Source organism: Triticum dicoccoides, chromosome 3A (assembly GCF_002162155.2).
Source record: "Triticum dicoccoides isolate Atlit2015 ecotype Zavitan chromosome 3A, WEW_v2.0, whole genome shotgun sequence".
Taxonomy (NCBI): domain Eukaryota; kingdom Viridiplantae; phylum Streptophyta; class Magnoliopsida; order Poales; family Poaceae; genus Triticum; species Triticum dicoccoides.
The window spans coordinates 467,265,671-467,273,943 of record NC_041384.1 but is presented as its reverse complement, the minus strand read 5'-3'; positions in this window follow the sequence as shown (position 1 = coordinate 467,273,943).

The window sequence follows — 8,273 nt, the reverse complement described above, 5'->3', positions numbered from 1 at the left end:
GGTTACAGAGAAAGGAATCTTCATATTTGATCGCCAAGCTTGCCTTCCACGCCAAGGAGAGTCCCATCCGGACACAGGTAGAGTCTTCGGTCTTCGTATCTTCACAGCCCATCAGTCCGGCCCATGTTCAATAGGTCGGACGCCCGAGGACCCCTTAGTCCAGGACTCCCTCACCCAAAGCCTCGCTCGGGTTCAGTTAGAGCCCAGCGCCTCGCACCCACGCGCGTACGTGTACGAGAGAAACGTGCATCGCTCGGCCCTTGACCACCCATCGTAACCGGGAACTCCCCGATATTTTCCTCGCCCTCGCTTCTACCACAGTTTTTTTCCGTCATGGAAGGCCCAAAGAATGTCATGCAGCTGTGTCTCCGGCCCGCCCAGGACGAAAAGCCCATTTTCTGTCATGATTTTTTGTCATAGAAGAAGGACCCCACCACATCTATGATGATACCGAGTTTTGTCACAATTATCATCATAGAAGTGTCATAAGTATGACAAAAAAATTCGTTCGGCCCAAAATGTCACGGATGTGTCTTTTTTTGTAGTGCTTAGAGGCAACAATAAATTGTATTATTTATTGTTTTCCTCAATCATTGCTGCCACACACCACACACATCGCACAGTCCGCTTCCGCACACGACGAAACAGACATCGCTATGCACCTTCCAGGCCGCCCCGCCCGCACCCAGCCGCGCGGCTGAGAATTTACCAGAGCCACGACTGCTCGTGCAGTGCCACCACCTCGTCAGCTATTAGAGTTGTGTCGAATATTATTGCACAAGGTAGGTTACAATTGGACTTGTTTTGGACTGTGTGTAGATAAGGTAGGAGTTGTGTCCTAATAGGACACTTGTATCCTAGGCCTCTTATATAAAGAGAGGGTAGACACACGATGTAACCTATGTCAACATAATAGCACAGGAGCGCAAGGTAAGATAGCGGCATGTGCCGGCGTCCAGGGCGATCGGGTGCGGTATTGTAGCGGTATTATGAGAAGGAGCGCCCATAGTCAGGCCCCGGGGATGTAGCCATATTAGTGAACCTCGTTAACAAATCTCGGTGTCGTGCTTGTGTGATTGCTTGGTCCTCGGATGATCGACAATGGCCTCGGATTTATTTTAACGAGTGATAGCAATCGGAAGAACGGACAACGACAGCGGTCCATGCAGATGCAGGCATCGGGAGGAGCAAGATGTGCGTCTCAGAATTGGTGCGCAAGTTGCAAGGGTGGCAGATCGGATCGGGTCTGAAGCAGGTAAGCTAGCAATGACGTGTTCTTGGCAAGATTGGATTGTGTTCAGCAGGTTTTTTAGACAAACTACAAAGCTTTATTATGCCGTCACAATGTTTACAGGGACGAAATCAAGTCCGTTGGGCTGGCCGAACCAAACATGGTGGCTAACCCCGAGGGATAAAGCGTACTTTACAAGTTTGTGAGCCTTGAAATTTGAGCTCCTAAGTTCATGGCTAATATTAAAAATTTCAAAAGTGGATTGTGTTGTATGATTTCATGCACAATTGCCCCGTAGATCCCCTTGTTCTACTTCTGGATATCATCGACGACCACCTTACAATCCAAAGCAACATGAATCCTCCTGATGTAGAGATCATTAGCTAACACCAGTGCCTCCCTGATGGCTAGTGTCTCCAGAGTGCCTGGGTCTGATATGTTGGGGAAAACCACCTCGATGCTCCTAGAAAAGTTCCATCTCAATCTCTGCATACTGCCCCAACTACACCATGCGATTGTCCCATAGTAGCATCTGCATTGAGAAGTCTAGCAGGCGGTGCTATCCAGTGGCTCGGACGTCTTTGCGGCGCCCTAATTCCAGATGCATCGGACACCTGCAAGGCTTTAAGCTCTCCTATGTATGAGTGTATGAAGTCGTTGATGGCAAAAGGGGTTTGGAAGATGCCCTCATACATGACCTTTCTACGCGCACCCCACAGTGCACATAAAGTGACAACAAAAACAAGGAAATCATCTTGGTTCAGAGCTTCATGCATCGCAAATAGCCATCTCTTTGCATTTTATTTTTTGCAAGTACTCAGTTTGTCCAACATTGCTTCCTTTGAAAGTGCCCAAGTACTCCTGGAGACCGAGCAGTCCAGCAAAGCATGGCGCCATGTATCCACATCCCCACACAGACAGCAAGCTCTGGAAGTGGACATGTTCCGGTGATTCAGGAGTGCGGCTATAGGAATAGAATGTCTGGCGAGCCTCCATAAAAAGAATTTCAGCTTGGAAGGGACCTTAATCTACCACAACTCAGACCAACCTTGGTTGGTACCCAGGGAGTCAGAAGATGCCCCTTGTTCGTACAACCATGCCTCCCGGCTTAGCTTTGTTCGCTGAATCATCCGATACGCTGAATGCACAGAGAACATACCTTTCCGCTCCTCCGACCAGGCCCAAAAATCGTTTGACGGGTACGGAGAGGTACCTGTAAAATGGCTATTGCATCTATCGGTATGAAGACCGACCGGACCAAATTATCGTTCCAAGAGGATGATGTGTGGTCGATCAGCTCTGACACCCTGCTCGGTGGTTGTGGAACTAGGGAGGTGATTGACCTTTTCAGATTTTTTTCTCGGCAGCCAATTATCTTCCCAGATTTTGTTGTTTCACCATCTCCTATCCTATGGACGAGTCCCTGCACCATGATGTCTCGCCCGTCTAAAATAGCTCTTCATATCTGCGAGGGGTGTGACCCTAAGGATGCACCAAAAATGTCAGTGTTTGGATGATAGACTGATTTCAAGATCCTCGCGCTCAAGGACAAGGGGTTTTGCAACATGCACCATGACTGCCTGGCTAGAAGGGCCAAGTTAAAAACCTCCATATCTCGAAAGTCGAGACCTCCGAGATGCTTTGGTAAAGTCATAACATCCCAAGACACCCAACTGGGCTTCCGTCTTCCTTGTTTGCTTCCTCACCAGAATTGTTTGATAAGAGAGGTAACACTTTCACATAATCCCCGGGGAAGGCAGAAGCATGCCATCGAATACACTGGAATTTCTTGAGCCACTGCCTTGATCAGCACCTCTTTGCCTGTAGAAGATAAGAGTTTTTCCATCCATCCTCTCACCTTTTCCCAGACTCGGTCCCTCAAGTATTTGAAAGTCCCATTCTTAGAGTGTCCAACATTGGTTGGCATTCCTAAGTACCTGTCACTGAGATATTCGTTATGGACATTCAAAACATTCTTTACCGCATCTCTTACCGCTTGCGGGCATCCTTTGCTGAAAAAAAAGATGACTTCTCATGATTTGTCCTTTGTCCCGATGCCAAGCAGTACGTGTCCAGTAGGTTTGATACTACTACTGCCCCCTCATTTCCTGACGTAAAAAGCAGCAGGTTGTCATCTGTGAAAAGAAGGTGGTTCACGGCCGGAGCCGTAGGTGCCACCTTTAGTCCAACAATGTTTGATGACGAAGAACTGGTTTTTAGGAGGCATGAAAGGTCCTTCGCTGCAATTAAGAAAAGATAAGGGGATATCGGATCTACCTGCCTAATACCACTGCTTGGCATAAACTGATCTAGACTTTCACCATTAAACATCACCGAAAAAGAAACATACCGCACCATGCTCACGATAGTCTTTATCCATGGAATGGCAAAGCCAAGTTTTCCCATTATGGCTTCCAAGTAATCCCATTCCAGCCTATTGTAAGCTTTCATCATATCAAGCTTTAGTGCATAATAACTGTTAGCTTTCGCTTTACTGCGCTTCATAATATGTAGGCACTCATACGCACTTATGATATTATCAGTTATGAGCCTCCCTGGGACGAAAGCAGATTGCTCCTTGGATATGATGTCTGGCAGAATTTGCTTGAGCCTATTTGCAATGACTTTGGATGCTATTTTGTATAGAACATTGCATAAACTGATAGGCCGGAATTGTGACAGTATGGAGGGGCTTGTTACCTTGGGAATTAGCACAAGAATAGTGTCATTTATGCTCTCCGGGCCTTCCTCCCCTCTTACAATCCGCAACACTGCCTCTGTCACCTCTACGCCACATAGCTCCTAGTGCCTCTGGTAAAAATGCACCAGAAAACCATCAGGACCGGGCACCTTGGTTGGGAACATCTGAAATAGGGCTGCCTTGACCTCCTCATTTGAGTAAGGGGCACACAACAGCTTGTTCATCTCAGCCGTCACTTTAGCTGGGACACAATTGAGGACCGCTTCCATATTACTCACCCCCTCTGTAGTATATAGTGTCTTATAGAACTCGTGTACCATGGCCTTCAGCTCCTCCAGATCATCTGTTAGTACCCCCAAAGAATTCTGCAAAGCTCTGATCATATTCTTCTTGCGACGTATGCTTGCCCTTAGGTGGAAAATTTTGGTGTTCCTGTCTCCCGAAGTGAGCCATTCCACCCTCGATCTCTGTTGCCACATAATTTCCTCCCTATGATTTAGATCCACGAGCTTTTCATTAATCTTGAGTTCAACATGTGTGGGTGCAGTTCGGCTTACATCCGACCTGAGCTTCTCCAATTCCCTCTTCAACTTTTTAATTTCTTTGTGTATGCTCACAAAGGTGTCTTTGTTCCAACGCCCCAAATCTTGTGACAAAGCTGTGAGTCTGGCTCGGAGTTCTTCTACCCTGTTGGTGGCTCCATGGGTTGTCCATGCCTCAGCGATCTTACTACTCCAGGAGTTATGGCCCTCCCACATTACCTCGTACTTGAAGGAGCTAGGCCTTTGATTATGTCTCTGCTCTTTATTCGTTCTTGCCAAAATAGGGATGTGGTCTGACGTAGCTACCACAAGGTGGGTGAGGTCAGCTAGAGGAAAATAGGCGTGTCACTCAGCCGAGACCAAGGCTCTGTCGAGATGCACCCGAGTGAACGTACCGCCAGTAACCTTCTTTTCAAATGTCCATGGAATACCCGCATAACCGATGTCCAACAACATGCAAATATCGACAGCATCTCTAAAGGCGTGGATTTGTGCATTACTCTGCTGTCCAACTCCCACATGCTCTTCTGGACGTAACACTTCATTGAAATCACCAACGCAGAGCCAGGGGAGATGGCTCATAGTGTTGTAGTTTTTTAAAGTGTCCCAAGTCTGGTGTCTCAGGTGGGTTTGAGCTTCGCCATATACTACGGTTAACCTCCATGGATCGTCACCCGGTTCGAGAACAGAGCAGTCAAGGTGATACTCAGAATAACCCAAAATCTCAATATTTATTTCATTGTTCCAAAACATACCAATTCCCCCACTTCTACCCCGACTACTAACTGCATAAACCATTTTCATAGCCAAGTGTTCCTGCTAGAGCTTCTACCCTCGAGCCTTCGAGCCGGGTTTCTACGATACACAAAAGGGTAGGGGCAAATTTCTTTGCGAAATCGCGAAATTCACGGACTATGTTGGAAATATGCCCTAGAGGCAATAATAAAAGTATTATTATATTTCATTGTTCATGATAATTGTCTTTTATTCATGCTATAACTGTATTATCCGGAAATCGTAATACACGTGTGAATACTTAGACCACACAATGTCCCTGGTAAGCCTCTAGTTGACCAGCTCGTTGTGATCAACAGATAGTCATGGTTTCCTGACTATGGACATTGGATGTCATTGATAACGGGATCACATCATTAGGAGAATGATGTGATGGACAAGACCCAATTCTAAGCATAGCATAAAAGATCGTGTAGTTCGTTTTGCTAGAGCTTTGCAAGTGTCAAGTATCTCTTCCTTCGACCATGAGATCGTGTAACTCCCGGATACCGTAAGAATGCCTTGGGTGTACCAAACGTCACAACGTAACTGGGTGACTATAAAGGTACATTACAGGTATCTCTGAAAGTAGCTGTTGGGTTGACACGGATCGAGACTGGGATTTGTCACTCCGTATGACGGAGAGATATCTCTGGGCCCACTCGGTAATGCATCATCATATTGAGCTCAATGTGACCAAGGTGTTGGACACGGGATCATGCATTACGGTACGAGTAAAGTGACTTGCCGGAAACGAGACTGAACAAGGTATTGGGATACCGACGATCGAGTCTCGGGCAAGTAACGTACCGATTGACAAAGGGAATTGCATACAGGGTTTGATCGAATCCTCGACATAGTGGTTCATCCGATGACAACATCGAGGAGCATGTGGGAGCCATCATGGGTATCCAGATCCCGCTGATGGTTATTGACTGAGATAGTCTCGGTCATGTCTGCATGTCTCCCGAACCCGTAGGGTCTACACACTTAAGGTTCAGTTACGCTAGGGTTATAGGGATATGTATATGCAGTAACCCGAATGTTGTTCGGAGTCCCGGATGAGATCCCGGACGTCACGAGGAGTTCCGGAATGGTCCGGAGGTAAAGATTTATATATGGGAAGTCCTGTTTCGGGCATCGGGACAAGTTTCGGGGTTATCGGTATTGTACCGGGACCACCGGAAGGGTCCCGGGGGTCCACCGGGTGGGTCCACCTGTCCCGGGGGGCCACATGGGCTGTAAGGGGGTGCGCCTTGGCCTAATGGGCCAAGGGCACCAGCCCCACATAGGCCCATGCGCCTAGGGTTCAAGGGGGCAAGAGTCCTAGGAGAGTAAGGCACCTCCTAGGTGCCTTGGGGGGAGGGAAAACCCCCCTTGGCCGCCGCACCCCCTAGGAGATTTGATCTCCTAGGGCCGGCCACCCCCCTTGGCACCCCTATATATAGTGGGGGGAGAGGAGGGACTTCATACCTGAACGCCCTGGCCTTTGGTTGCCTCCTTCTCCCTCCCCAACACCTCCTCCACCTCCATAGTGCTTAGCGAAGCTCTGCCGGAGTACTGCAGCTCCACCAACACCACGCCGTCGTGCTGCTGCTGGTGCCATCTCCCTCAACCTCTCCTCCCTTCCTTGCTGGATCAAGAAGGAGGAGACGTGGCTGTTCCGTACGTGTGTTGAACGCGGAGGTGCCGTCCGTTCGGCGCAGGTCATCGGTGATTTGGATCACGTCGAGTACGACTACATCATCACCTTGCAAGCTTCTGCACGCGATCTACAAGTGGTATGTAGATGCAAACTCTCTCCCTAGACTCGTTGCTTAGATGAACTCATAGATGGATCTTGGTGAAACCGTAGGAAAATTTTTAATTTTCTGCAACGTTCCCCAACAGTGGCATCATGAGCTAGGTCTATGCATAGTTCTCTTTGCACGAGTAGAACACAACTTTGTTGTGGGCGTGGATTTTGTCATCTTACTTGCCTCTACTAGTCTTTTCTTGCTCAACGGTATTGTGGGATGAAGCGGCCCGGACCAACCTTACACGTACGCTTACGTGAGACCGGTTCCACCGATTGACATGCACTAGTTGCATAAGGTGGCTGGCGGGTGTCTGTCTCTCCCACCTTAGTTGGAGCGGAATCGATGAACAGGGCCCTTATGAAGGGTAAATAGAAGTTGACAAAATCACGTTGTGGTGATTCGTAGGTAAGAAAACGTTCTTGCTAGAACCCAATTGCAGCCACGTAAAAGATGCAACAACAATTAGAGGACGTCTAACTTGTTTTTGCAGCGATTGATCATGTGATGTGATATGGCCAGAAGTTGTGATGAATGATGAATTGTGATGTATGAGATCATGTTCTTTGTAATAGGATTCACGACTTGCATGTCGATGAGTATGACAACCGGCAGGAGCCATAGGAGTTGTCATTATTTTTTGTATGACCTGCGTGTCATTGAATAACGTCATGTAAACTACTTTACTTTATTGTTAAACGTTAGTCATAGAAGTAGAAGTAGTCGTTGGCGTGACAACTTCATGAAGACACGATGATGGAGATCATGATGATGGAGATCATGGTGTCAAGCCGGTGACAAGATGATCATGGAGCCCCGAAGATGAAGATCAATGGAGCTATATGATATTGGCCATATCATGTCACAACTATATAATTGCATGTGATGTTTATTATGTATTATGCATCTTGTTTACTTAGGACGACGGTAGTAAATAAGATGATCCCTTATAAAATTTCAAGAAGTGTTCTCCCCTAACTGTGCACCGTTGCTACAGTTCGTCGTTTCTAAGCACCACGTGATGATCGGGTGTGATGGATTCTTACGTTCACATACAACGGGTGTAAGACAGTTTTACACAGCGAAAACACTTAGGGTTAACTTGACGAGCCTAGCATGTGCAGACATGGCCTCGGAACACGGAGACCGAAAGGTCAAACACGAGTCGTATGGAAGATACGATCAACATGAGAATGTTCACCGATGATGACTAGTCCGTCTCACGTGAT